Below are 9,534 nucleotides of genomic sequence, written 5' to 3' on the forward strand. Positions count from 1 at the left end.
ATCAAAACTTTCAGGATGTTAGGGCAAACACGCATTGCTCACATCTTTAGGGAGGCCAACTTCCCAGCCGACGTTCTAGCCCGGATTGGGAGCGATACCCAACGAGCCGCTATCTTCTCTTTTATTGCGGAGTTACCGCAACATGTTAGGAGTCTGATCTTCTTGGACAGGGTGGGTTTGCGGCCAACTAGAGGTTGTGATGGCAGGGCTTAACCTTTGTAATTAGCGTTTGGTTTTCTTATGTTTTTGTGATCACGATAGGCTTGCCTGGTTCTTTTTTCTAGGCATGCCCGAATGTAACCCAGTTCTTTTGTGAATGAATAGAAAGATCTTCTTCCAAAAAAAAAAAGGTAATCTTCCATACTATGGTTCCAGAAGTTAAGTAGTTTCTTATGGACTTCGGCTTTCAAATGTGCTATATATGTTGTTTATTCTATGTTTGTGGAGTAGACTTATAAAGGATTAGTGCATTAGTCGTCTATGTCAATGACATGATAATCACTAGGAATGATAAATAAGACATGTTAGTAGTTAAGAGCTGTATAAGGCAACAATTTCAAACAAAGGACCTTGAACCTTTTAGGCCTATCCTTGTTGCTTGCTCTGTTTGGTTTTCGGGAGTTGGAATGCTGGCGTGTCAGAATTGAATTTGCAGCTTAATTCAAACCAAACAACTATGACCCCAAGTGCTAAGATTAGCAGACACGTAGTGTATGACTGAAATCTAACGAGATTAATCACCTATCCAGCCACTCGATCAATATGTAAAGAGGATCAGGTGATATTTAGAGGGGTGGGGTTTGTCCTTTGATGATGGGTTAGTACGAAAAGACTTTTCAATACGGGCAAAGTGAAATGAGAAAGGGATTCTTACAGTTAGTCATGAAGAACAGATGCAAAACACATTTCCAAGCAAAGAACTGCATCTAGGTTGTGAGTATAGACTCGAATTACCACTAAAATTACTAGCCACTTGATTAATATTATGGAACGTAAACATCAAGCTGAAAGTAACGGATCACACTAAGAAATGTAATTTACTTGACAAGAAAAATAAGGGATTACAGTGCGGAATGTAAATTGACTGGTAATTGAAAGATAATGTTTGGTTTGATTTGGCTGGTATGAGACGAAATTTTTATATTGAATTCTTTTACCATTTATAGCTTTGATTTGGCCATCTAGATCTTTCTCACATTCTGATGGTTACCATAATCATTCAGTGTGCTCGACCAGTCGAGTGGTGCTCGACTTAAAGTCCAGCAACCAATTGAGTTTATTCTTCCGCGCTACTCGACCAATTGAGGACCCTACTGTTGAGGGTCAAATATTGCATATCAGACCCCAATTATTACCTGGATTTATGAACATAATACTGTTTAACGGCCTGTTATAATCATGTTTATGATGCAAGATGCAACTATAAGCTTGAACTAGAAAGGATGCTAAAAGCATAGATTTGACGCTCTGGCATCACCAAGGCATTGGACGGGACTCCATGGGACCAAGATCGAGGATCTACACACCAGAGATCAGAGAAATTCCAGCCACTCACTTCAAACAGGCCTGAAAGACGTCCATAATGCAAGATCACAGGGTTCCCACCATCTGATCGGCTCCAAACTTTATACATGGCCTGAGGACCATAAATGAACCGTACACGTAAAATTTCCGCTCCTGAATCCTTGTGGAAATGGCCCAATGGACAGATCAGCCCATAAATATCTAATCTGGGGCCCACCTAATATCTGGATATGCTTCAATTTTGGTCTCAACCCCTTAAATCAGATGAGTAAGGAGATGGACGGTGCAGATATCTCACACTACATCACTGTGGACCCCACCTCAGGTAGTGTGTACACGAGTACATGTATACCGGATGTGCACCAGACCGCTGACCGAGTCTTCTTCACAAAAAAAGAAAACAACAGCTTCCTCTTCCAGCGTTCGTGAAATGGACGGACTCTGTCCATCTTGCGGAAGTTAGTGGGCCCCACACATCCGTCATTTGAAGGATCTGGACCGTCTATTGTGTCTAGAGGGGATGTGTAACTCTCGCCTAGCTCTCCTTTTGACACCATTCAAGTGATTGAAACATCCTAGCCGTTAAACGCAGGATGGACGATGGAATAAAAGATCCTGTGGGTCACATCAAAAGAAGGTCAAAAATACATGTTCTCGACTGAAATTCTGAGAGAAATTCAATGGACGGATCGAATCTCTCCTATAACATCAATCATGGGCCCCACTGACGCCAAAAATCTAAAATTTCGCACTTCTTACGCACTATGCGCGTCCGGACGCTGTCCGGTTTTGACGATCGTTTTGTGAATGAGATCACGGTCGGATCTCTGATCCAGACCGTCCACACGTTACATCAAGTGGCCAAGACCATACCATGCAGTCAGAACCAAAGATGGGACGTCCACTGTCCAGAAATTCAAGCCATACGCAAGCTGATTTGCGATGTTATGTTGCATGCGCACGGTGATGCGTAAAGACTCTCCACCGACTCCAGCCACCGATTGCAACACTTATAAAAGGGAGAACAAAGAGAGAGAGAGAGAGAGAGAGAGAGAGAGAGAGAGAGAGCGGGGATTTCAATTCCAAGAGGATTCAAAGAGCTTGGCTGGGAACGTGGAGCAGCTTCCTAACAGAGTTTTTTTCCTTCCTTTGTTTTTGTTTTATGTCTTTCTTTTAGAGATAAGCCTAATCATGTTTAGGTCAGGCTAAACCTCTTAGCTAGGGCTAAGAGGTGAAGCTTGTAGCGTGATGGGAGAATTTATGTGTGTGCCTTTTGTTTAGATTGAATGGATTTTGATTTAATTTTATTATGGGAATATTTTTAGTTTTTAATGGTCTGTTGTGACTAAAATTACAATGGGTCTGTGATGGCTTTGAGTATTTTTTTTTCTTATTTTGATTATGATGTCAGGAAGCCTTGTTGTTCGCCATCGTCTCCTGGGCATGGTTGGATGTCGGTACCCTTCCTAACCTTCATACATTGTTGATTGAAAGTTCAGTCTTGATTTTCATGAAGATGGGACTCTAAGTACAGCTGAGTTCTTGAAACAGGCATAAGATCTCCCTGATCTCTACAAGTGGATCCTCTGAATCCCTGGTTTCTTACCTCTGAATTCTTTAAGTTTTAGATTAATAATTCATCATTATTCCCTCGAATTCATTTGATTTAGATTTCATCTTAATCTAGTTATAGTTCTATTTATTTTCAGATTACGTACAAAGTTCAGTCCCTTGGGATTCGACGTCGATCTCACCGAGTTTATTACTACATCACAACCCTATACTTGGGGAGTGAACAAGTTTTTGGCGCCGTTGCCGGGGACTGACGGCTACGATTCTCTGAAATTAATTGGTTTTAGAATTAGATTAAGATTAGGATTTTACTAACTTTAGTTTTAGATTTTTATTTCTATTCTAAAACTAACCTGTTTCCTATTTTGTAGGATCCTGACATCAGCTTCTAATTTGGTAAATTCCTTTCTAATTTCTCTACTTTTTATATTTTTAGAATTAGGGTTTGAATTTTAGAAATTTTCTAACTCTAGTATTTTCCTATTTTAGGAAATATGTTATTTTTAGAAACTTTCTAATTCTAACTCTTTTAGAATCAAACTTTGTTTCTTAATTTATTTTTAGAAATTTTCTACTTGTAGAATTTTTGTTTAGAAACTAACTTTCCTATTTTGTAGGCTTTTAAGATAGAAATTTCTAATTCGGTAAGCTCTTTCTCTACTTTCTATTTTTCAGATCTCTTTTAGTAATTTACTTTCTAGTTGAGGACTTTCCTGATTTATTTTAGAAATTTCCACTTTCCTTCAGGAATTTCTTCTTTTAGAAACTAGTTTACTTTTATATTTCTTTTTAAGGATTTTCTAATTTTAAACATTCTCTTTAGAAACTGACTTATTTTTGTTTTCTTTTACAAATTTTTAACTTAGGGACTCCAATTTGGTAACTTCTTTCCAACTCTCTCTTTCCTTCTAGATTTTCTTTTCCTTTCTTAGGATTAGGTTTCGAGTTAGATTGAGGGCTGTGAGTGTTTCATGCCCAAGTAGGCCCGTGACAACACTCGACGTCTCTTGACTGAAGGAGGATTGGTTGAGGGGTTAACTATCCATCGCAGGACTAAACACCACTCGAAATCCCTTGAGTTAATTGAAGTGATGGCTGAAAACCAACCTCTTCTACCCCAACCTAGGGTGGAGGACATTCAGGATGAGAATGAGGTGTATCAAGCACCTCGCCTCATACTTTACGAGATTATTTACAACCAGCGGGGCTGAGTACGCCCTCATGCATGATTTTTCCTGAAAATACAGGACATATGGACATCAAGCCAGGGGTTATCCAACTCCTTCCTAAGTTCCATGGGCTTGAATCTGAAGAACCATATCTACATTTGAAAGAGTTTGATAAGATCATAGCCACTTTATATTTTCAAAATGTGTCTAAGGACACAGTCAGGCTGAAACTCTTTCCTTTTTCCTTGAAGGAGAAGGCTAAAACGTAGTTACATTCATTGCGTCCTAGATCCATTGGCACATGGAATGATATGCAGAGGGAATTTATAAAGAAAATTTTTCCACATCATAAAACGATTACCCTTAGAAAAGTAATCATGAACTTCACCCAAAAGGAGGATGAAACATTTTACCAATGTTGGGAAAGGTTCAAGGATTTGGTCAGTTCATGCCCACAACACGGCTTTGAAACGTGGCGCATTACAAATTTTTTCTATGATGGACTGACATCTTCCATGCGCCAAATGGTCGAGACAATGTGTAATGGAGAATTCATTAATAAAAATGTTGACGAGGTATGGGATTACCTCGATAGTCTTGTTGAAAAAATACAATCATGGGACTATTACCCAAAATCGAACACCACGTCTAGGCCGACTCAATCTAAGGAGAAAGGTGGATTGTATCTCTTGAAAGAAGAGGATGATCTCAAGTATAAAGTGACTACGCTCATAAGAAAAGTTGAGGCCATGGAAGGAAAGAAGGATAAGGTTAATGAAAGTGTTTGCGGCATATGTGATTGCAACATTCATACAACTGAAAATTGTCCTACGATACCCGCCTTTCGAGAAGTGTTGAATGAACAATCCAATGCCGTAAATAATTATCAAAGACCTTTCAATGGACCAACCTCTAATACGTACAATCCTGGTTGGAAAAATCATCCAAACTTTAGTTGGAGAAATGGACAAACTGCTACCCCTCAAAGTTTCTTCAATCAAAATCCAAATCAGGGGAAACCTCAAGAAGAACCGGTTCAAAATTCCATGCAAGAGCTGACCCATGCAATGCGAGACTTTATGCAAAAGATGGATTCACGTATGACGGTTATAGAAAAGGGGATGCTTCCTGCACAACCGCTCCCCAATCCTAAACCGCAATACGAGATAAGTGATCCCAGCTCTTCAAATCAAATGGGGCATGCTAAATCCATCACCACTCTTAGGAGTGGGAAGATCATTGATAAAACCCTTCCGATTAGGCTCGAAAAGCCTCAAGAACCAGAAGAGGACAACAATAATAGATCTAGTGAGGCCCCACAAAAATTAGAACCAGAACTTCTAGAAAAGCCAGTTGCTCCATTTTCCCAACGGTTGGTCGCACCAAAACCTCTCTCTAACTCTCAGAATATCCTAGAGGTGTTGAAACAAGTGAAAGTTAACATTCCTCTACTTGATTTCGTAAAATAGATACCTTCATATGCCAAATTCCTGAAAGACTTATGCACGACCAAACGACGGCAGAGTATTCAAAAGAAGATTTTCTTGACCGAGAAAGTGAGTGCCATCCTAAAACAAGACGTGCCACAGAATTTCAAAGATCCCAGTAGCCCAACCATATCATGTGTAATCGGGGACCATCGAATTGATCATGCACTTCTTGACTTAGGAGCAAGCATCAATTTGATTCCCCACTCGGTATACAAACAGTTAAGTTTGGGTGAATTAAAACCCACCCTAACCGCACTACAACTTGTTGATCGCTCTGTTCGTGTACTAAGAGGAATAATTGAGGATGTGTTGGTCCAAGTTGATAGATTTTACTACCCTGTAGATTTTATCATCTTGGACACCGAACCCATCAATAACATGAGCACTCAGATTCCCATCATTCTTGGTCGCCCATTCCTTGCCACTTCAAACGCAATTATTAATTGCAGGAATAGTGTCATGACTATGTCCTTTGGGAATATGACATTGGAGTCAAACATCTTTTTCAATAACGGCAAAAACTTAGAGGATGATGACGATTTCCACGATATTAACATGATTGACTCTTTAGTGGAAGATACGACACCTCTGACCTTATCCTCTGACCCCCTAGAGACGTGTCTGACCCACTCCCATGATTTTGATGATGACATGATTAGGGAGACGTGTGCCTTGCTTGATACTGCACCTGTACTTGAAGTTAACCGGTGGAGGCCATAATTTGAAGAGTTGCCCCAAACTGATGTAGTGCCTCTACCGTCTAACCTCAAGCCGCCGAAGCTTGACCTAAAACCTTTGCCCTCTAATTTGAAATATGTTTATTTAGGTCAAGATGAGACATACCCGGTGGTGATCTCTACCCACCTGGAGGAAGAACAGGAGAGTGTGCTCATATCTACTCTCATTGAGCATAAGGGAGCCCTTGGATGGACGATATCGGACCTTAAGGGAATCGACCCCTCGATTTGTACTCATCGCATATATCTTGAGGATAATGCGAAGACCGCTCAGCAATCACAACCTAGACTAAATCCAAACATGAGGGAAGTGGTTAAGGCCGAGGTTCTTAAACTATTAGATGTAGGTATCATATACCCCATATCCGATAGTCAATGGGTGAGTCCAACTCAGGTGGTTCCTAAGAAGTCTGGGATCACCATCGTAGCCAATGCCAATAATGAACTCGTGCCAACTAGAGTTACTACTGGTTAAAGAATGTGCATTGACTATAGGAAGCTGAATACCATCACGAGGAAGGACCACTTTCCTTTGCCCTCATTGATCAAATCTTAGAAAAGCTAGCTGGTCATTCCTATTACTGTTTCCTTGACGGGTATTCGGGTTACAATCAGATTGAAATCGCCCCTGAGGACCAGAAAAAGACCACATTTACATGTCCCTACGGCACATTTACCTTCAGAATGATGCCATTCGGATTATGTAATGCCCCTGCCACCTTTCAGCGATATATGATGAGTATCTTTTCTGACATGGTGGGAAAATATCTAGAGGTCTTCATGGACGATTTCTCTATTTTCGGTTCATCTTTCAGCGAGTGCTTAGAGAGTCTTAAATGTGTGCTGAAAAGATGTGAAGAAAAGAACTTGGTACTTAATTGGGAGAAGTGTCATTTCATGGTTCATAAGGGAATTGTCCTTGGACATATTATCTCGTCTAAAGGAATCGAGGTGGATAAGGCAAAAATCGATCTTATCTCTAACCTACCTCCACCCAAGAACATTAGAGACGTGCGATCCTTCTTAGGACACGCAGGATTTTCCACATGATTCATAAGGGACTTTAGTCTCCTCTCTCGTCCTTTATGTAATCTACTTCAAAAGGATGCACCATACGAGTGGACTGAGCTATGTCGGGAAGCTTTCACTAAGCTTAAGGGCATGTTGACTAGTGCACCCATTATACAACCACCCGACTGGGGCATTCCTTTTGAACTTATGTGCAACGCGTCTAATTATGCTCTTGGGGCGGTTCTAGGCCAGAGAAAAGATAAGAAACCCTACGTTATTCATTATGCGAGTAAGACTCTAAATCCTGCCCAAGTGAACTACTCGACTACGAAAAAGGAACTCTTAGCCGTAGTGTTCGCTTTGGACAAATTTCGGTCCTATTTGATTGGATCCAAGATCATTATTTATACTGATCACGCGGCGCTCAAGTATCTTCTGTCTAAGAATGATGCTAAGCCCTGCCTGATACGATGGATCCTCCTACTCCAGGAATTTGACCTAGAAATAAAAGATAAAAAGGGAGTAGAGAACGTAGTGGCTGACCATCTTTCTCACCTTAATCCCTCTGATTCCCTTGAAACAACACATATCAATGACATATTCCCTGATGAACATTTGTTTAGAGTCTCCCATCCACCTTCGTTCACTGATATTGCTAATTATCTTGCCACAGTTCCATACCGACACATTGGACTGCGCAAGATAAGAAGAAATTTTTCACCGAAGTGCACAACTTTTTCTGGAATGATCCATATTTATTTAAATATTGCCCAGACCAAATCTTAAGGAGATGTGAGCCACACATTGAGCATCAAAGTGTCATCTCTTTCTGTCATTCACAGGCCTGTGGTGGTCACTTTTCTACCAAAAAGACCACAGCCAAGATTTTACAGTGTGGCTTTTACCGGCCCACTATGTTCAGGGACACTCATGAGTTTTGCAAAGCTTGTGAGCGTTGTTAGAAATTGGGAGCGTTGTCCCGTCGAAATATGATGCCCTTGAATCTCATTCTTATCATCGAGGCATTTGATTGTTGGGGCATTGATTTCATGGGGCCATTCCCCCAATCTTTTAGAAATCTATATATTTTGCTCGCTGTAGACTATGTCACTAAATGGGTTGAAGTGATTCCGTGTCGGAATAATGACCATCGCATGGTCATTAAATTCCTAAAAGAGAACATCCTTTCCCGATTCGGAACGCCTCTAGCTATCATTAATGATGAGGGCTCACACTTTTGTAATAGGCCATTTGAGAGTTTAATGAAGAAATACGATATCTCTCATAAGGTGAACACCCCATATCACCCACAAACAAGTGGGCAAGTTGAGATTTCCAATAGGGAGATCAAACATATTTTGGAGAAAACGGTTAACCCTGACCGTAAAGATTGGTCAATCCGATTGACTGACGCCTTATGGGCTTACCGTACTGCGTTTAAAACCCCTATTGGAATGTCTCCCTTTAGACTTGTCTATGGGAAGGCTTGCCACTTGCCTGTGGAGTTGGAACATAGAGCCTACTGGGTAATCAAAAAATTAAATTTCAATTTGGACAATGCTGGCTCGCTACTCAAACTTCAGTTGAATGAACTCGAAGAAATCCGGAACGATGTATACGAGAACTCGAGAATTTATAAGGACAGAATGAAGGCGTTTCATGACCAACGTATTCTATGAAAACCATTCACACCTTATCAGAAAGTCCTTTTGTATAATTCTCGATTACATCTCTTTCCAGGGAAGCTTTGATCTCGTTGGACTGGCCCTTACATTGTGGTCACTGCATATCCTCATGGGACCGTTGAGATAAGAGATCCTGACAATGGCAAGGAGTTTAAAGTAAATGGACATCGCTTAAAGCCATTTGTCGAGAAATTTGATTCAGAGGACATGTCCATTACTCTGACTGATCCTGTTTACCAGGATTGATCTCCTAGTCTGATGGAGGTATAGGTAGGTTTCCTGTTTTTATAGGACTAGGGTAGTTTGCTTCAAGATATTCTAAGTTAATTTGTTGTCTGGCTGAAGA

At 40.6% G+C, this 9,534-nt stretch overlaps 1 non-coding gene across 1 annotated transcript; it reads right to left on the minus strand.

Moving 5' to 3' along the window:
* Positions 1–4,624: 4,624 nt before the first annotated feature.
* Positions 4,625–4,731, minus strand: LOC131257107 (small nucleolar RNA R71). Its single transcript, XR_009177126.1, has one exon. It is a non-coding gene; the product is annotated as a small nucleolar RNA R71 (small nucleolar RNA).
* Positions 4,732–9,534: the final 4,803 nt, after the last annotated feature.

The sequence above is a fragment of the Magnolia sinica genome, chromosome 9 (genome assembly GCF_029962835.1).
Source record: "Magnolia sinica isolate HGM2019 chromosome 9, MsV1, whole genome shotgun sequence".
Taxonomy (NCBI): Eukaryota; Viridiplantae; Streptophyta; class Magnoliopsida; order Magnoliales; family Magnoliaceae; genus Magnolia; species Magnolia sinica.